Genomic DNA, 22,230 nt, shown 5'->3' on the forward strand with positions numbered 1-22,230 from the left:
ATAGTATATGCACTAGAAACTTGGTTATAATTGTTGCCCCACTTTTCATTCTCTAACCAATTAGCAAAAGTAAATACTTGTGTTATAGTGAGAAGAGTGAATTCTTAGTTTTGATTGAGTCTAGGTCTAAACTCTCTTAGGTTGGACAAGTCTCCATTGGATTTTCCCTTTTCTCCCTCTCCTCATTCATAGTCGGTGGTTCTTCATTTTGTCGAGTGATTTTATGGGTAGGTTAGTGCCTAGTCTAATGGAGATTCATGTTACTCATTCAATGGTCAATTACAAGTTATATCTGCTTATGACCTACCACTTTAAAAAAAAAAAAAAAACATAAGCTTGCGGAAAATCAGAAATCGTCTTCTCCTCAGTGGATTTTCTACCCATGAAGATGATTTCCCAAAAAAGACACTAAATGATGCATACATATTTTTTTTTAAACATGAAAATAACAAGGCATCCTGTGGCAAATCCATGCTCACTTTGTGATTATGACTTCAGAAAATGTTTAAGATTTTTCATGGCTCTCATAATCATCCTCGGCAGAAAACTCAAAACTAACTTTTCCTCAGCGGGTTTTCAACCCATGAAGTTGGTTTTCCAAAAAGGCAATTTAGAATGAAAATGAATGATAAGTGGTCTCCTATAAGATATTCACACTTCACTTAGACATTTCCAATCCCAAGAAGGGCAATGGTCTAAAGTTCAATTAAGAAAGGAAATGTTGGCGGAGAAACATAAATTGTCTTCTCCTCGATGAGTTTTCAACCCATGAAGACAATTTCCTAAATTCCAAAGAAAATCAAGCCAATGATCAAGTTAGATTTGTAATTTGTGCATAAAACATCTTAGAATGATAATAGAAAGAATCTAACCATTACAAAAAGGAGTTAATGATTAGAATCCAACTTAATAGATATCTTCCCACGGAGTACTCTATTGGTAACTTCTCGAAACTTAAAGGAAAATGGGAAAGTAAGTTATGGGGAGATAGAAACTTACCATTGAAACAACAAAATAGTGAAAAGACCCCTAGATGCCCGTTAAACCCTCGCATTTACTATTTCAATGGGTATCTCCTTCAATTCATTTGTGTGGTGTGAATTTTGAAGACCAATGGATGAATCGAGGCTCATATATATATATATATATATATATATATATATATATATATATATATATATATGAAACATAAATAGTTGAACAAACTACCGCTCTTTCTTTGAACTACTATTCTGTTAATGTGCATAAATTTTTCAAAAAGCCAATATCTGTTGCATTAGTCATTCCTTCCACTTTCTCATTTCAAATCTCGCTCTCAAAGTCATGGCAACCAGGTTTGTGGATTTTGATGGGTTGAACAGAATCAAATCCCAATTGCAAAATTTCATAGATACCTCTCTTCGTTTCTACGACATGGAAGATTTTCAAAAGAAAGTGAAATTTGAGTGGATTCACCCCATCACTAAGAAGCTTTGAGGATGTGGGTTGGTCGAGGCAATTGGTTTTTTTATTGTAATCCAGGCTCTGGAGTTAATCTATGAATGTATACATTGTTACAACTCAGAAACAAGGCAGATCATACTACTTGATGATACAGTGTTGATTTCGATCGATAGGCAAACTATGGTGAATTGCCTTCGAGTACTAGAATGAGAGGAATTCTCAAACTTGACCTTTGGAGGAGCTATTTTTGAGTTCTTCGCAAAGAAAATGATCTGGAGGAAAGAATTCATGAAAACATGGTTCCAAAAACCACAAAGTGCTAAGAGTAAGGTTGCTAAGACCTTGTTTGGGAATAATCTCAAACCTGAGATTATTGATATCTTGGTCCTCCTACACAGATTGAAAGGTGAGGTAGAAAATTTAAATTTTGTTGAGCAGTATTTCTTTTTAGTGCAATTCATTTGCTCTGACACCCAATATGTTGATTGGGCCCATGAGGTGAGTGAAATTTTGTCCAATGCTCTCTGTGCTACAAAATTTTACAATACATTCTATATGTCCTCTTTCCTCATCTATATGTTGGCCTCATTACAAGTATGGCCAAGCCTCCCAAGAGTGGAAATTTTTCTTGATGATCATGTAGCAGGCCATTCAAGTGAACGTCTTGAGCGGGAGCTTAAAGAAGAAAGGGTATGAATTCCCCATGAAGGTGGAGGCTTTCAGCTGTGACACCCACTCTGATGCCAAAAACATGTTGAAGGTGTTTGAGATGAAGTATAAATTGGTCATGTACGAAGTCTTGAGGCCCATGTTTGACCTGAATCGATATGCAAGGGATGTTTTGCAAATTGGAAGTGTAATTAAGCACATTACCACCATTGAAGATTACTGGGCTGATTGCAAGAATGAGTTTGAGAGCCATGATCGAGTCTTCGCTAGACTAATAGTCAATTAGCTAAAAATGTACAAAGTCAATATTGATGTAGAAGGAGGAGAGGATGATGGCCAAAACATGTATAACAATACTTGCCTAACCAAGCTAAGAGGCACTCCAATAAGCTCAGAAACTTATGAATATTCTAAGGAAGAGCTAGATATAATGATGTCTTGAATCTACAAGAGGACTAGAAAATGGGTTGAATGGACCACAACTAGAAGGAGTTGAAGCAAAGGCACATCCACTCAAACTTCCCCAAAAGTTGCAGCAACTTCCTCCTTCTAGGGTGGCACATTAGGTGCAACCTTAGCCATTACCCAAGAACTAGCACAACCATTAGATGGAGGTGATCAACCTTTCAACAAAAGCATTCCCCTTGATAGAACTTGTTAGGATGACTCTCTTCTGGTGATCGAAACTCCAACAGAGGTCAAGAAGAAGAAGGCAGAGGAGTTAAAAGATGGTGCAATCACTCTTGCTTTCTCACCCCATAGCAGTATGATCCCATCTATAAGTGTTGCACTACTCCTTCCTAGTGGCCCCCAAGTGCAAGTAGTGGATCTTGGAGATGGTGGAAGCAGTGAGAGTGAGTATACTGAGTCTGATGAAGCAAAAAAGAAGACTACAGAGGCAAAGAAAGGCCCAGAATCTTCAAAGCTCATCTCATAGGCCCTGAAGAATCCTTTTCTATTTGGCCATGAAAACACTCACCTCGATCAAGAGAAAGTTGTTTAGTATAGACACACTTGGGACTGCATTTAAGGCGATCGGCACAGATTCATGGCTGGAGGACACATTGGATAGGAAAAGAAAGAGGAGAGGAAGGTGTTCCTAACAAATAGACTTTATCTATGGCTATCTACTCTAGATCAACATTGAGTAAAGTCAAAAAGCATAAGACCTTGTCCATTCTTGGACAAGATCTTGACAAAGGGCATCTGACGATGGAAATTTCCAAACCCACTAAAGAAGGAAGAATTGAAGATATGTCTATAGATGATTTTACCCTGCATTCTGTGGATCTTGGGGAATTCAAACATGACACTAAGGTTGGCTTGTGGAAGTCAACAAATGATGTGATAGAGGGACAACTTGAAAGCCTTAAATTGTCAAAGGTCAGAATGAAGGCAAAAATCCATGAACTCAATGGCTTTATCAGGTAGTTAGTCACCCCATTAGAAAGCATCTCTAGAATGTCAATCACCAATGATCCTACTACTATTGATGTTCAAGCACTCATCTCTCAGCTACAAGAAGATAAACATTTCAAGCAGATCGGTAGAGAATGGAGCGGGAAACTCAAGTTAGAAGGACTTGCCATTATAGAATAGATCGACAATTTAATACTGAGGCTCGAAATAGAGAAAGACAATATTTCAGCAAATTGAGCTACGCTGGCAATAGAGAAAGTTAAGAGTGAACATTGAATTTCTTTGTTGAAGATGATTATCCATATGAAGGCTAAGGAGGTTGTGGAAGCAAAGATTCTACCTAAGGGAGATGAGCCTCTATTTGACTGGCTCCAAAGCATGCAATTCAAGTTTGAGATGATCTTGGCGGCAAAGGAGGGACTTAAAGAAATAGAAGCCAAAGTGAAAAAGGATAAAGATAGAGACTATGAACTCTTAAGAGGTCTACATAGAGATTCTTAGACTAGTGTACAAGGAAAGGGAATCATTAGAGTGGTCATCATACAAAATAACTTCTCCAGTTATATAGATGGCTTGACGGAGATATCTTCCGACCATCAAAATAGAGTTTCTAAGCTCCAAAAACTTGGTGGGTGTGTACATGTGGATATGGAGGAGATACAGGAGTGATTAAATGCCATCAAAGATTTAGCCCAGAGCATTCCAAGTGGCTCTTGAGATACACAAATGTCCATGTTCATAAACATGTAGAGTTGATTCCAGTTATTGTCGTCGCTAAAGCTTATAAGGAAAAGTTAGAAAAGGGAAAGAAGGCGAAGTGATTCATATCCCACCCTTTCATATTTTGATGTAATGATTGTAATAGAAAAACTGGCTCCTTGCCATTTGTCATTTTGGAGGAGATGAATCGATTCAATGGTCATCTTAGAATCCTATATGTACTGAATTGAAAGATTAATAAAAGGTTGGCTAATTTTTGGTGTGAAATACTTGATGTTGTAGAGACGATTGAATGGTATTTTGTGTCAATTATTTTATATTCCATTCTATTTGTGTTAGTTTTAGGTTTTCTCTTTTGTCTGAATTAAACAAAGGAATGAATAGAGTTTTATTCCCCTATTTCAAAACAGTAAACTAAAGATAATAGTATTGTTATTGTTGGTGTAAATAAGTATTTACTATTTACACTTACTTAAGTTTACTTAGGTTAATGCATTATTTTAATATTTATTTATTAGCCACCTAGGAGTATGTGTACTCTTGTGAGTTGTCATGTTGACAACACAGGAGTCTGCACCTCTTTTATGCACATGGTGTCTACAACATAGGAGTTAGCACACTAATTTAGCACATGGTGTCTACAACCTTGTCATTCTTATCCACTCATCTAAAATGTTGGATAAGGCATGTGCTTAGTTGTCATAATGCTTATCTTATCTCTTGATTCTTTCTAGAGACATTCTAGGTGCTTCTTGAGAGGCCTTTATATGCAACACTCCTAGTGTGTTTGCATATCACATACTGAACAAAGTAATGTATTAGGACATACTCGGATTAATTGATCATATCCATTTTTTGGTCTACAGTTGTGCTTGTGTTTGAGTTCTTAGTTCTTGGGTGAATTTTTCCCTAAGGAAAATTCTTACATGGTATCAGAGCTTGGAGATTTTCTCATCGCATAGTCGTTCGAGACCATTGTTGCTTCAGCACCTCAGCCCAAATCCAGAGTATCACAGTTATTGGGAGTGTCTAAAGCTAGATCTGACCTCACCATTGCATCTGAAATGCTAATTCGGTGAATTTCGACTATAATTTTGCCTACCCTAAGCATAGTCAAAATTGAGGCCCTTTTTTTGCAAACCAGCACTCGAAGCCCTGATTTGCAGAATTGGTATGATCATTTCAAATCTGTACATTTAATTTTTAGATCTGCATCTCTACAAAAAAAAATTCAGATCTGCATTATTTTTTTTGAAAAAATTGGCCATCAGGCCTGTAGGAGAGATTTTTTGCAAGTGAATATTGAAGCTTGCTGGTGCAAATTAGATATTTGCATCATATTCAAAAGGTCAAAAAACCCCCAAATTAGATTTTGTTTCATCCAAATCGGACATTTGAGGCAAAATCTAGAGCCATTTGATTTTTGGAGGCGCAGTGGCAATTTAGAAAAAATAACAGCAACAACGATTTTCAAACAGTGATATCTCCCTCATATGGACTCCTTTTTGCGAGAAATTTTTTTTGCTTTGGGGTAGGATTTCGTGATCTGCACATTGGTGTAGGAAGTTTGACATCTCTATTCCTGAATTTTTTGCAACCCGTAAATCCCAAATTTTTCCACTTAAAATGCTTTGTACAGGCTCATCTGGACACATAATCAAGTTCCATTTTTTTTTAAAGTGCACATTTTTTTGTCTACTTTCTAGATCTGTAGTTAGATTATAGGTTTTGTGTACAGAAATATTGCTTTCATAAATAGGCCCTAAATTGGCAAGTGGCTATAGGGTGCCCAAATCATTCATGGGGAGGGGGGTTCTTTGATTTTTAATTTCTTAGTTAGCACAATGCACTGTCATATGCGAGAGACCTTCAATATGATATTAACCAGATTGACATCATTTGGCATGCTCTCTTTCTATTTATGGATGATGACATTCTGGATACAATGTCTCACATTAAGTCATCTGATCCATATGTTTTTTGGATGTATCTTTGGGAGACATATGGAGATCCAAACATTCCTCCATTCTCAAAAGATCTCATACCTCCAGTTGCAGTTGACTCCTCTTCAGATGAGATCATACCTCCAACTCCTATCACTCGTACTGATCCTGTTCCAGCCACAGATGCTTTGGATTCAGTGCAGCAGGACCCTTTATGTCTTCCTACTCTACCTTCATGCGACAACTTCCTTTCCACCCTTGCAAGCCTTTTCATGGAGTCTCACATTGAAGATGTGGGAGGCACTATTGATGATATTCATCTTTTCTTTTAGGCGAATACTTCATTCATTGCCGCAGTGACAAGTTCATGTACTTCAGCAGAGCAGAGTACACTTGGTATTCCAAGTGATGACTTCTTGTTTGACATTTCAGCTCTATTCTTAGAGTCACACACAGTCAATTTGGAAGACTTCTTTGATGATATTTAGCTCCTCTTTGATGAGGATGATCCTTCTTCAATTGTCATGAGGGTTCCATCTAACCCTCTTATCCATTCTCTACATGATCAATCTTTACCAGTTGGTGTGATTGTGGATACTTATGTGCAGCAATTGTCAGAGGTCCCTTTGTCATTTGAGAATATTGTTGGTTCCTTGAAATAGGTTCTACATCACTCCTTGTTTGATCTACACTTCTTCTCAACAGCTTTGGAGGAAGCCATCATCAGCATCGACACAAGGACACTTGAATAGGTTTCAGAGACACCGTTCATCTTAGAGATTCCTTCTCCATACAAGGGATGCATCTCCTTTGTACCCTTACCTTTGTTTCTTCCAAAGGGGAGGAACATCATTCAAAGGTCATGGATCAGCTTCTACATTGGAGAATTTCTCACTAGTCAACACACTACTTCACTACTTTTAGGGTGGGGGGGACTACCTCGTCTCCTTCTTCTCTTTTTTTTTTTTTGGGGGGGGGATTTTTTCCTCTTAGGGGGTTTTGTCCTTCTTCCATTTTTCTCTTGTATATACTAGATGTATGTCGTAATGGGGGGGTCTTGATTACTCCATCCATCCATGCATCCCTATTCATCTCTCTTTTTGGGGGAGGGTTTTTCCCATGAGGTTTTCCCTCTGTATCCGCTTTATGAGAGATTGCATTGCATTGCATTTCATTATGTACATGGGTACCTAACATGGCCTAGTAGCCGGGACCCATCATGCATTGCATCCTAGTTTTCGTAAGCTTAAGGGCATTCCCCTAAGTTGCACTTAAGGGGGGGTATTGGTGTAAATAAGTATTTACTATTTACACTTGCTTTACTTAGGTTATGCATTATTTTAATATTTATTTATTAGCCACCTAGGAATATGCGTACTCTTGTGAGTTGTCATGTTGACAACACAGGAGTCTGCACCTCTTTTATGCACATGGTGTCTACAACCTTGTCATTCTTATCCACTCATCTAGAATGTTGGATAAGGCATGTGCTTAATTGTCATGATCCTTATCTTATCTCCTAGTTCTTTCTAGAGACATTCTAGGTGCTTCCTGAGAGGCCTTTATATACAGGCACTCCTAGTGTGTTTGCATATCACATACTGAATAGAGCAATGTATTAGGACATACTCTAATTAATTGATCATATCTATTTTTTGGTCTACAGTTGTGCTTGTGTTTGAGTTCTTAGTTCTTGGGTGAATTTTTCCCTAAGGCAAATTCTTACAGTTATCATAGCTTCGAGAGAATCCCCTTTTTGTGTTTTCCTTCAAGTCAGTCTTTTCATCTCTATAGTCAATTTAGTTTTAGTTAGCATACATTGTTGAATCGTTAAGCTTTATGAGTTCATAAGATGTGCGAATCCATAGATTTAACTAATCTTAAAATATCAACTCTTGCCTAAGTTAGTTCCTGTTTAGGCCTAGCTTGGTTTACCTCTCCTATTCTCGAGTTAAGAGCACACCCCATTTTAGATTTAGAAGCAAATGTAGTTCATTGCAAATCACTAATACAATAAGGAATTGTACTTAAGAATTCAGAGGGAAGTTAGTCATTTAATAACAACTTTCCAACTGTTGTAATCATATATTGTTCACAAATTTGAGCGTTTAAGAGTTAAATTGAAAAGAACAATTTGTTTACCAACAATAATCATGTTATCTATGTCTCAAAAGAGAGTGCCACTAAAAGTAAAGTGCATGGAAATTAAAAAAACATAAATACTTAACAACATTTATCATCTAAACTAAAATCAAACGACCTCAACAATCAAATCCATGACAAATAAACATGAAACTACTTTTTCTACTTTGATTATAGGAACAATTACAAGTTTTTTCTAGTGGCTACAACAATTGCCAAGGAAACAACTTTAAAAAAAAAACTACTAAACTAAGACCAGAATCCTCACTAAGTGGATCCCCCTGAGTGAGTCTTCTCAATGCTCAACTAGATGTTGCAAATTAGAATGTCACCTTATTCATCCAAAATAGTATTACATATTAATATAACTAAGACAATTCTTAATAAACTAAAAACCAGAATTATAATATCTGAAGTTCTAACCTCATGAGAAGGGGGGCCTGAACTTTATTTATATTAAAAAGAATCTAAATAATTATAACTAACAAGAATACCACATTCAAAATATTAGGAGGATATAATTTATTACAACATAAGAAAAGAAAGTGAGTTATCCTCTAAATAGGAAATAGTCAAACTATTTCTATTGTAGGGGAAATCTAGCATAACTACTCCCCCTAGATCTACTCTACTTCAATCATGAACACCAAGTCTCGTTATAACACCTCACGAGTTGTAAGTAGCTAGTTTTTGACTCTTTGAATGTTTATCTTGGTGTTTCTTTGTCTTCAACTAATTTATTGATGTGAACTCCAACACTGTAAGGCTTTGACTATGTCTCTCCTTCATTTATTCCTACATCATGGCATTAGTGTATTAAAAACAAATACATATTTATTTCACGTTATAATAATCATTACTTTATGCAAGATTGATTGAATAAATCACGTAGAAAGGTCATATATAATCTGTCACCATTTTTAAAAAATAGAAATATAAGGATAAATTCATGTTCTCTTTAATAAGTTTAGAAAGACATCATAAAGTCAATATGGGAACATCATTAAAATAGTTTTTAAAAGTTATAATAGCATCTAAAATCCTTCACAAGTTAGTAAAAATACGAGATACCTAGACCCAATAGTTCCATTAATTGGGCTCATCAATGTCAATGCAAAGGCAACATAGCCTTTCATTTTGTCTTCACCATGTACCATAGAATCTAACCTATAATGATCGAAGAAGATTTTTCTTTTGGAGAAGCGATATCAACTCATTAGTATTCTTTGTGTAACAATGATGCTCATCATGTCTTATTTTAAATAGTACAATATACATTTTGACATATCATTCTTTGATGATGACTTATTAGAAGAGGAAGAATAATCCAAATAATCATATAATTATGTGCCCTCATGTTACTCATGTGACTTGGAATCCTCTTGATTCTATCTATTGCTTTTTCCTTGTAAAGACTTAAAATCAATAGTTTCTTAGGAAGTAACAAGAGCTTATGATTTGGAAGAATTCAAAAAATCCATCTAAACCAACTTGATTTTCTCTCAAGCGAGCTGAAAAACAAATGTATTAAATGATGGCATGGTGAAACTTACAAGGGCATGTCTGATGGCATAGAAATTAGAAAATAAAACTAAATAACCAAGCGCAAGCTTACCAAGGATAGAAGGAATCGAATGAGAGTCATCCTAGTGAATATAAAATTGTTGCAACTATAAGATACTTGATTTTGGTGAAGAGTTCCCAGATGATAATAAAATATTTAGGATTCAAGCCAATAAGTTTATTGTTTAGGGAAAGAGCCTACAACACAATGGTAAATTGTGAGCTTATCACTTGGGAGGTCTTGGGTTCAGATCTACTCAAGCTTAACACATAATAACAATTAATCTCAACAAAGAATAAATAAATAATAAATAATCTAGGCTTCAACCCATTACCTATAAAAAAAAGTTCATTGTTTAACTAAAACCGCAAGATATATTCCTTCTAAAATATGGACTTCAATGCAATTTATATATGTTTGGGTGCAATGCAATAGTAAACATGGAAGAGAATATCTGGAAAAATAGATGTGGACAATGTCACAAAATCCACATTACACCCACTAAACCATTTTATCTTCCCAACAACTCCTAGAGGCTCAATTTCTACACCCATGATCACTCTATATAACTCCAAGTGCTTCCATGACTTTCCTATTTATTTTTCCCAATCATAGTAATTGAATGAAGAAATAATATGATATAAATACATGATAAATATGATCAAAATATATAGAAATAGACTTATACAAGAATATGGACCTTCTTAATGCCAAAAAAATCACTTGAACAACAAAAATGTTAATCAATCCAAAAAAGAACGCAAAACGAAAAGATTGATATCTTTGAGTATTTGATAAGTATTATTCAAAAAGGACTTGAAATGTGGATAAAGGACTTAGATCTTTTGTGATGACATGTGATTTTAAAAAAAAGGAGATTTAAGATGTGCAGAATGACCCTAAAAGTGCAAAGTCGAAGGTAAATTTGGAGGTTTGGTAAAGAAAATTGGTGTTGAATATGAATACCAACTATAGACTTGAACTAGTATAAGGGTCAACTTTCAAATGATATATAATTTACGCAATTTCAACTTTGTATAACCAAGTTTTGAGCAAAAAACCCAAGGCACATTGTTAGAGATAAAGGGCTAAAAAATAGTTGAAAGCAAAATAGTCAAAGGTTGCTACACATAGAGAAACCCCCAAGTTTAACAAGATCTACCAAATTATACTTATGTAAACATGTGATCAGACCCATATATGTAAATTTTGATAAAATTACAACCTACAAGCTATACAAAGTACACCCTCCCCATTTATTTAAAAAAATAAAAAGCATTTCAACCCTTAAAATTCCTCATACCCATACTATATTTCATGATTTTATTTTATTTTTTGTAAAAAAGAAAACTGGCTCTGGAAAATAATTTGAATTTGTAGGGAAATTTTCACAAGACTTTGGAGTAAAAAGCATATATCTACATATTCGTATGATATATATAGTACACAAAGTTGTGTGTGTGTGTGTGTGTGTGTGTGTGTGTGTGTGTGTGTGTGTGTGTGTGTGTGTATAATTTATAAATTGACTATGCCTAGATCTCAGAGAAATGACAATTTTATCGACAAACTAGACATAATTTCTTACATATCTCTAGAAAAATTTATGTAAATAAAAACATAGGTGTTATTTTTATTTGAATAATATTTTCAAAAATATTTATAATACGAATATGCATTGTTTACTATTCCATAGTAATATACAAAATTGTATATCGTAAAGGTAAAAAAAAAATATGGAAAAGACAGAGCAATAATGCTCCATATGCTTTAATAGATGTATAGTGAAATATATATATATATATATATCCAGAGGCACTTTTATTTTTTACAAATTTAAAAAAAATTCATGAAATATAGTATGAGTGTGAGGAATTTTAAGGGTTGAAATGCTTTTTTTGTCAAATAAATGGGGAGGGCATGCTTTGTATAGCTTATACGTCATAAATTTATCAAAACTTACATATGTGGGTCTAATCACGTGTTTACATAAGTATAATTTGGTATATCTTGTTAAACTTGGGGTTTCTCTATGTGTAGCAACCTCTGGCTATTTTGCTTACAACTATTTTTTAGTCCTTTATCTCTAACAATGTGCCTTGGGTTTTTTGCTCAAAACTTGGTTATAGAAAGTTGAGATTGTGCAAATTATATATTGTTTGAAAGTTGAGCCTTATACTAGTTCAAGTATATAGTTGGTTTTATTCATATTCAACACCAATTTTCTTTACCAAACCTCAAAGTTTGCCATCAACTTTGCACTTTTAGGGTCATTCTGCACATCTGAAATCTATTTTTTTTAAATCACATGTCATCACAAAAGATCTCTCTCTCTCTCTCTCTCTCTCTCTCTCTCTCTCTCTCTCTCTCTCTCTCTCTATATATATATATATATATATATATATATATATATATATATATATATATATATATCTTCATTTTTCATGATTTGATAGGTAATTTTGGGTTCCTGGGCCTCCTGAATGTAATGGTGACCTTTATTTCACTCCAAAATGCACTTTCTTTAATAACCCTTAGTTTTTGCCTCAAGTTTTATGCCCTTAGCCAAATTACCCCAAAATATGAACTACTTAAATTCTGATGAAAACTATAAATATGTAGAATTTGGATGCTATAAATGCGATGGCAAGGTTTATTTTGCCTCAAATTCCAATATGTTTTGTTAGCTATGGAGTCTTTCCTCGATTTGTATGCCCAATAGGAAAAAATACCCTAAACTTCAACTACTTATATTTTGATGAAACAATGAGCAATGTTAGTGTTCCGAGATGTTATGGACAAAATGATAACCTCTATTTGAACCCAATGTGGATAGAAAAATCACCCAAGGTTGGATCACTCAAGTGCACAACAAAAAACTTGACATATTTTATGCTTTAATACCATGTAGGTGTTGGAGCTACAATTGTTGGGAGGTTAAGTGGAATAATTATTTTATTGTGATTGATGTCAAACCTATTGGTAAGACAAGTGTCAAACCTATTAGAGAGACATTCACTAACAATGTAGAGTGCCATATCTATTGATTGATGAAGAGGATTTGAAAAGTAGAGATTATGGGATGACCTAGTGAAAGATTGAGTTGAGAAGTCTAAGTGAGATGGAATTACAATAGACACTTGATAAGTCAGTACTTGATAAGATAATTTATTGTTTAATAAATACATAAAGTGAAGGTAATAGTTGGAAAAAGCTCGGAGTTGAAACAAGTCATAATGATAAGCTTAACCAAGTATCAGTGTTGCATGGTCACTAAAGGAGTTGAAGCAAAACATTAAGAAACTTAAGCATTGCTAAGCATAACAGTGTGGGCTGAGTGATAGAGATTGTCGAGTGATAGAATCAACTAAGTTGAATAATGATGACCAAGCGAGATAATATTTAGGATAATGTAGAGTGCCATATCTATTGATTGATGAAGAGGATTTGAAAAGTAGAGATTATGGGATGACCTAGTGAAAGATTGAGTTGAGAAGTCTAAGTGAGATGGAATTACAATGGGAACTTGATAAGTCAGTACTTGGCAAGATAATTTATTGTTTAATAAATACATAAAGTGAAGGTAATAGTTGGAAAAGGCTCAAAGTTGAAGCAAGTCATAATGATAAGCTTAACCAAGTATCAGTGTTGCACGGTCACTAAAGGAGTTGAAGTAGAACATTAAGAAACTTAAGCATTGCTGAGCATAACAGTGTTGGCTGAGTGATAGAATTGACTGAGTTGAACAGTGATGACCGAGTGAGATAATTATGCAATGGCTGAGTGATCCAATGAAGACCGTGCAGAAGAACATAGTGATGATTGAGTTACAAAAAAAAAGTTCATGAAAGAATCAAGATTTGTGGTTGACATAGTTGAAATCTTGGGATAAGAAAAATGTGTTGATGATAAGGATTGATGAGTTATGTTATATAATTCAAGGAAAGGATTAGTTGAGCGATCAAAGGCTAAGATTTGAGAAGATGTTTCTAGAAGTGTTAACAAGAAAAGAAGAATAAGAAGGTGGAAAAATTCATTGAATATTTTGGATCTGATTGTAAACCCTAAGAAAGTTATGAAAGATCAAAGTTACTTATTTAAGGAGGTATATGATATGATGTATGGGGTTGTTGGACTAGAAATTTGTGAAGACAAATGGTGAACAAACTTTCAAGTAGTAGTGCAAAGTTTGTAAGGTGAAGGACTGCTTGAAGAGTTGCCAAGCAGATATGAGATGATGGCAATGATGGAGTCTAGTCAATGAACTAGAGTCGAGCCAAACAAAGATTTGAATTTGCAAAGTGAGTTGTAGTTTATCATATCAAAGCTTTGTTGTTAGTTTCTAACCATTGTGGTAGTTGTAAAATCCTTTTGATAAGGTTGACCTAACAATCATTTGTAAATCCTTCAATGAAGGTGACATTCTAATAGAATGTTCTTAAGTCCTCTAACAAGGCCACTCCTAACAAGGTGATTAAACCCTTTAACAAGGTTGGCTCCTAACATAGCTCTCTTTAGAAGAGTGAAAAGTGGTAGCATGTTACTAGTGTTTTTTTTCCCAAATTTCCATGTTAAATCCCAATGTTAAACATTGTGTGTTTATGCTACTTATTATTTTTTAAGTTTAAGTTTATTGTTGACTGTGATAAGTTTATGCAAGTCAGCACACATAAAACAAAGAACTATAATGAAATGAATAAGTTGGATTATAGTGAATAGTTTTAATCAATGAATATTTGGTTAAGTTTTTCGAAGTTTCAATTGTTTGATTTATACATATGAACCCGGGGTAATCAATTCACACCCCCCACCCACCCCCACCCCCCCGCCCTCAACACTCTTAGCTATTCCAAATATTCTAACAATACCATGTATGAGTTGATAACTCAACCATAGGAGCCAAGAATCTTCTACAAGCAAAACACTAATCACTAAAAGGAGATTAAAAAAAGGTAATGAACACTAAATAACAACTCAAAAATTTGTATTGATTTTGAATATTGGATATACTATTGAAATGAAAGGAAGAATCCTCATATCATGGTGAATGAAGTCGTAGATGCAAAATACTAATGAGAGAACTTAAGTTATTATTGAGTTAATTTAATAAAACAAAAAAAACATTGATAAAGGACCCAATCCATAAAAATATTACGTAAAGTGTAGTATTTACTCTAACAATATAGAATCCCCTTCCCTCTCTCTCACTCTCTCCATCTATGTGCGTGTCTGTGTGAAAAATGTTGAATTATATTGATTTTTTTTTATGTTTGTTCTATGTTGTTAAGACACATTACATTTCTCTATAAGTGTTGTTGTGTTCTTTTATGACTTTTGAACAATCACTGGTTATAATTATTATTGTAAGATTTACTTATAATAAATATAGAACTTCAAACACGGAGAGACACCTAGGTATCACTCAACATCCTTTAAATAGATATATTTAAAATAATTTTAACAGTATTTTCTTATAAACTACATGGTAAAAAATTATAAATTTATAATGACAACAAAAAGAGTCACAATGATGAACTCTTTTGATTTCAATAAAAAATTAAGCTCTAACTAGAAAAAAATTATGAAAGCACCGAAAAAAGTAGGGCATTCAGAAAACTTCATCAAAATCAAGGAGAGGCGATCAAGTTTATTCATGATCAACCCTTGAGGCAGACCTTCCCCAAATAACTCGGCGAATCAATCTCAAATAATAGAGGGGAGCGCTCTGCGAGTTAAAAATTTTAACAGTATTTTCTTATAAACTACATGGTAAAAAATTATAAATCTATAATGACAACAAAAAGAGTCACAATGATGAACTCTTTTGATTTCAATAAAAAATTAAGCTCTACCTAGAAAAAAATTATGAAAGCACCGAAAAAAGTAGGGCATTCAGAAAACTTCATCAAAATCAAGGAGAGGCAATCAAGTTTATTCATGATCAACCCTAGAGGTAGACCTTCCCCAAATAACTCGGCGAATCAATCTCAAATAATAGAGGGGAGCGCTGTGCGAGTTAAAAATTTTAATAGTATTTTCATATAAACTACATGGTAAAAAATTATAAATTTATAATGACAACAAAAAGAGTCACAATGATGAACTCTTTTGATTTCAATAAAAAATTAAGCTCTACCTAGAAAAAAATTATGAAAGCACCGAAAAAAGTAGGGCATTCAAAAAACTTCATCAAAATCAAGGAGAGGTGACCAAGTTTATTCATGATCAACCCTAGAGGCAGACCTTCCCCAAATAACTCGACGAATCAATCTCAAATAATAGAGGGGAGCGCTCTGCGAGTTAAAAATCACTTTGAAGCACTCTCTGCGATCCATGAAGAACGACAAGATGGTAAAACATTACAAAGGATGAATGGTTTTGAAACCCTAATCAGGCTTCATGCAAAATGAAATGCAACCATCATTGAAAAATAGAAGAGTAATGAAGAAGATGGTTGGAAGCTAGTGACAAACAGAAAGTATAGAAAACAAGGCGATGAAAAACTGATATCAAATTCCCACACCAGGAAAGAAGGCTCAGACCAACAATTGAAGAACCAAGAAGCTTTCTTCAAAAAAATCAAATATATCAATAGTGAAGATAAACAAGATAAGACTACCTCAAATCTTAATAAAGAAAGCACTTGCATGATATCTTAACCGATAAAAATCTCTAAACCCAATAATATACTCTTAGGACCCTCGAAACCCTATCCAATCTAGTATAAAGCCCTAGAAAAAAAGCAAAAATCATTTGTTTGTACTAAAAAACCTTATTGATCAACCAACTAAGAAGGTAACAAAGACATCCCAAGCATCTGTATATATTCCCCCACATAGGAAAAAGAAGCTTTAAATTAATAAGTGGATCAAATTTACAAATCCTCAACAAAGAAACACAAAAAAGGTGAAAAATATGGACACAATTATCATCAACAACGAGCACAGCGAAGGAAAATGGTAGGAATGCTTATATACATGTATCTACACGATATGGAACGGTCTAGTAAAATATAGAGCAAATCTGGAATGGAACCTAACAAAAATATATGGAGCAAAGGTAAGTAACATAAATCCTCATGAAAGTCAATATTGGTATCTACAATGTTAAGATCATAAAATTAGGAATGAACTGATAGAAATATTGAACTATTTTTATAGAGGACATCCTATTAATTTTTTAGCATGGCAACCCAATTTTAATGAAAACTACAACCAACAGATAAATTCAACTAAATGGTTGGAATGTGCAAATATTCTATCAAAATTAAATGATATTAATATAATAAAAAGAATAAGGCAATCTCTAGGAACTCTAATAGGATTCAAAGTAAATCATTACAAAACAAGTAAGATAAGATTCTTAATCTCAACAAAAACAAAACAAAGTGAATCAATTAAAAGAAAAATCATAACAAACAGATCTATATATAAATTAACCTTTACTGAATATACAAGAGAAATAAACAAAATAATAGGAGCAAACTTTAAAAATATAAACATTAAGAATAATCTAAAGAAATCATTAAGGACTATCAGGAAGAAGGAGGAAAAGGTATAAGAAAATTAGAGTACAAAGAAAACACAAATAACCAAAACCTGAAGGAAAAAGAAGTAGAGCAAGAAGACCAGAAAGAAACTACAAAAAGAACAAAAGATACAAATTGTAGATGGAAGACAAATATGGATTACTACATTTCAATGGATAAATATTGAAAATGCAAAGATTGCAGAATAGATAAAGAAACACTAGAAGAAATAGAGATCAACATGAAAAAATTGAATATGCTTTCCCATGAGGTATTGCTCCTACATAATGATCTAGATCAATTTATCATAGCAGATAGCAATCATATAGAACATAGAGGCAAGGTAGTTATGAGTTCAGAATAAATAAATAAATATAGAAATAGGAAGCAATTCAAAGACAAAACTATTAAAAGAAGGGACATACAAGAACCAGAATCCAAAAAATAACAATAGAGAGTTAGATACAAAAATCAATATAGTAATGGGATTAGAGGAAAATGTTAATCAAGAACAAAATTATATAGAAAAGGGAGAAGCATCAATGGGAAAAGTATACTAGAGCCCATCTATCCTGCTAGTTGAATCAAATCAATGGAGTAATGTTACCATCAGGAAAAAATCAAAGAAAAAAAGTTATAAGTTCTAGCAAACACCTAACAATGGGATGGATATGTTTGATCTGGATAAGGTAAAAACAAGCAGGACAAAACATAGAAGAGAGACAAAGTTGTTAATACCAGTAGAGATAAAAACTGAAATCAAAGAAACATAACAAAATAACAGCCAAATAAGCAAATTAGGAGAAGAATAAGATTATCAGAGAGAAGACATTTCACCATGGGAAGAACTTAGACTCGCAGAGGGAAAATCCAATAGGGAAGAAGACTTAGAAAAAGACAGATTCAAGGAAGAGGATAAGGCTATAGAAGCAGAAGAATACCTAATAAACGATCAATTAATTAAAGAACTTTTAACAGAGGATGATCAGGAAACAAAAGAATCAGAAATAGCAATAAAGGTTAGAAATCAATTAAATTTGGAAAATCCGGGTATATCCATTAATTAAGAAGGGTTGAAAAAACCTAACTATGGAAAACAAAAATTGAAACGAGGACAAAAATCACTCAAAGAGCTTAGGGAAGCAACAAGACAAGCAAAGGAACAAACTAAGATAAGAAAAATATTACGAGGGAAGGGGAAGATCCTTCCCAAGGTCCAATGAGAATTATAACATGGAATGCCAGGGGTCTAAATACCGCTAGCAAGAAACACTCACTAAAGCGTAATCTTACACTATTTGAAATAGAGATCTTATTAATTCAAGAAACAAAATTAAACAAAGAAGGAACAAAGTTAGGACATAAATTAGGAACTTGGAACTATGAATGCAATATATCACAAGGTACTAGGTATAGTATGGAAACACCGAAAAATCAACCTAGAAGTAATAATCTCAAATTCTAATTGGATGGGAAGCAAGGTCTCAAGCACAAAAACTAATCTCCATATCATAGTTATAAATGTCTATGGGCCTACACTAACAATAGACAAATTAGTAGTATGGAATGAGATCAACACATTCTTAAATACGTTACAAAATGAGAACATTATTATTCCAAGAGCAACAGAAGATTTCAGAGAATGGACAGAGAGAAATTTACTCATAGATATTCCAACAAAAAATGGAATACATACATTTTTCAAAAAAAATAGAAATCAAGGAATCATCCAAACCCACTAGAAACTCATTCAAGTGTGAAAAAATGTGGTTTATAGACAAAAACTTCATGAATAATATAAAAAATTGGTGGCAAGAAGAACAAATTCATGGCTCCAAAATGTTCTGCTTTGTATCCAAACTAAAAATAATAAAAGAAAAATAATTCTAAAATGGAATAAAGTACAATTCAAAAATATATTTAAAGAAAAGTTAGAAATAGAAGAAAAATTGAAAAAATTAAATAAAGAAGTTATCAAAAAAGGAATGAATAACGAAACTTATCTGCAAGAAAAAGAATACCTACTAAAACAAGAAGAAATTTTTGCTAAAGAAGAGGTGTTTTGGAAGCAAAAATCTAGGGAGAGATGGCTAGCAGAAGGAGACCAAACTACCAAATATTTCCATACTAGTACCCTAAAACATAGAGCTTCTAACAATATATCAAAAATAAAAAACACACAAGGTAATTTTATAGATAATCTAGTTTAAATAACAAAAAAAATTGTAAATTACTTTAAAGACATCCTTAATAATTATGAAACCTATAACCAAGTAGAATAAGAAGAGATGCTAAAAGCAATACCTGAGGTTATCACAACAGAAGATAATAAATCCCTTAATAAACCTTTCATACTACAAGAGATAAAAGCAACTCTTTTTAATATAAATCCAGACAAATCACCAGGACCAGATGGATTTCAAGCTTTTATCTTCCAAAAATGCTGGGAAATAATAGGAGTAGATTTGTGGAAAGCAATTGAAGCAACAAGAAATGGGGAGACACTTTTAGCAAAAATCAATCACACATTCCTAACTCTTATCCCAAAGAAAAAATAAGGTTGAAGAACTAGGAGAGTTCAGACCTATTGCTCTCTGCGATACTATCTATAAAATCTTCTCAAAAGCTTTAGCAAACAGACTTGAAGAACATCTCCCTAAATTAATAAAGAACATCTCCCTAAATTAATATCAGAAGAATAGATAGGGTTTGTACCTAGGAGATCTATTTTAGATGGCATCTCAATTATTTAAGAGATAATACACTCGGCAATAAAGAATGAAGAAGAATGCATATTGCTAAAACTAGACATTCAAAAAGCATACGATAAAGTAGACTGAAGATTCCTATGTAAAACCCTTGAAGCTTTCAGATTTTCACATCAATGGATTAACATCATTTTTCAGTGCATATCTACTCCAAAAAATTTTCTCCTCATTAATGGAACTCTGGAAGGATTCTTCAATATATCTAGGGGGATCCGACAAGGAAATCCTATCTTTCCCTTCCTATTCATCATCATGGTAGAAACCTTTGGGAGATCAATCAAGATAGCACAACTTCAAAATAAAATTAAAGGAATCAAGATTACTGAAAATGTGGCTAATACCACACATCAACAATTCGTTAATGACACTATACTAGTTGGAGCCAACACTAAAAAAGAGACTGACTATATTAAAACAATCCTAAACAATTACATCAAAGCATTAAGTCAAAAAATTAATGTAGAAAAATCTAAAATATTTTTCTTAAATACAATAGTAAATAGAGAAGAATACATCTACAAAGAGCTAGGATATAAGAAAGGTACCTTCCCTTGCAAATATCTAGGAGTATACCTGGATAAAGGAACTAAAAATAATCAAGGTTGGGAGCATGTATTGGAAAAAATAGATAATTAGACAGAAGTTTGGAAAGGAAAATGGTTAACCAAAGTTGGGAAAGCAACAAAAATCAAAGTTGTCTTATCAACTATACCTACTTATCAATTATCATGTTCTCAATTACCGAAGAATATCAACTAGAAAAATAGAAAAGAAATTAAGAGCCTTCTTTTGGAAAGATATAGAAGACAAGAAGGCAGTATTAATAAAATGGGAAAAAATATGTAGGCCCAAAGAAGTAGGGGGACTCAGAACAAAAAAACCTAGATTGGTAGAACGAAGCATTAGGTGCAAAACAAGTCTAGAGAATGTATCAAGGAAAAGACAACAAATGGGCTAGAATTCTATACAATAAATATCTGAATGCATCAGATAGCACATCACTATTAAGAACCATGAACACCCCCAGAGGCTCTGTAGCCGGAACTCTCTTCTAAAATGTCACCCCCTAATTACTAAATATACTACATGAGATATAGGAAAAGGAGATAAAGCCCTATTCTGGGAAGACTTAGGGAATGGGATCCCCCCCTCGACCAATCTGACATATCCTACAATGCAAAAATTCAATTGTAAGCAATTTTGGGAACTGAGGTAGAATATTATATCCAATTGGATCCATCTAAAGAAGAATCCCCCTGGAAATGGAAATTGTTAGTAAATTGTGGCCTCAATCCTGCAGACCAGGAGATCTTAGAAAATACCCTTAGAGAGTGCCTAATTAACTACAACAATAGGGAGGACAAACTTATCTGAGTAGCTGCTAAAGATGGAATCTATAAAGTAAAGGAGGGATACAATCAAATTATAAACTCATGAAGATGGGAATCATTAAATATCCCTGTAAATCTCTATTGGGACCCAACAGGTCTACCCAAGGTAGGTATTTTTCTTTGGGCAGCCTCCCAAAATAGAATCCTAACAGCAAACAAAATTAGGAAAATGAGATTTGAAAGCCTGTCAAGATGCATTCTTTGTAAAGAAGAATCAGAAACTACAGAGCATTTTCTATACCAATGCAAATTTTCTAAGGAATGTTAGATATGGCTCAAATCCAAACTAACTGGATAGCTCCTCTGCTAGAAAAATGGCAAGACCATCTGATAGGGTGGCCAAAAAAATTAAATAATAAAGTATATGAAAAACTTTGGAACATTACTCCAACAATCTTAGCATTGGAGATATGGAAGGAAAGAAACAGACAAATTTTTAAGAATGAAGAACTCAACACAACATCTCTTTACAATAAGATTGAAGCTAGCATTATAGAAGTCATAAACTGCAACCACAGGAAAACTACAAAAGAACAAGGTTCCTTCTTAGATTGGGATACCAAAATTAAAAAGGATTGGAAACTTCTAATTAATCCACCCCTCATTTACAAACGTAACAATAAAGCAACTAGAAAAGAATGCAAAT

The sequence above is a fragment of the Cupressus sempervirens genome, chromosome 11, assembly GCF_028749045.1.
Source record: "Cupressus sempervirens isolate cs-2001-9-10 chromosome 11, ASM2874904v1, whole genome shotgun sequence".
In the NCBI taxonomy this organism is placed as follows: domain Eukaryota; kingdom Viridiplantae; phylum Streptophyta; class Pinopsida; order Cupressales; family Cupressaceae; genus Cupressus; species Cupressus sempervirens.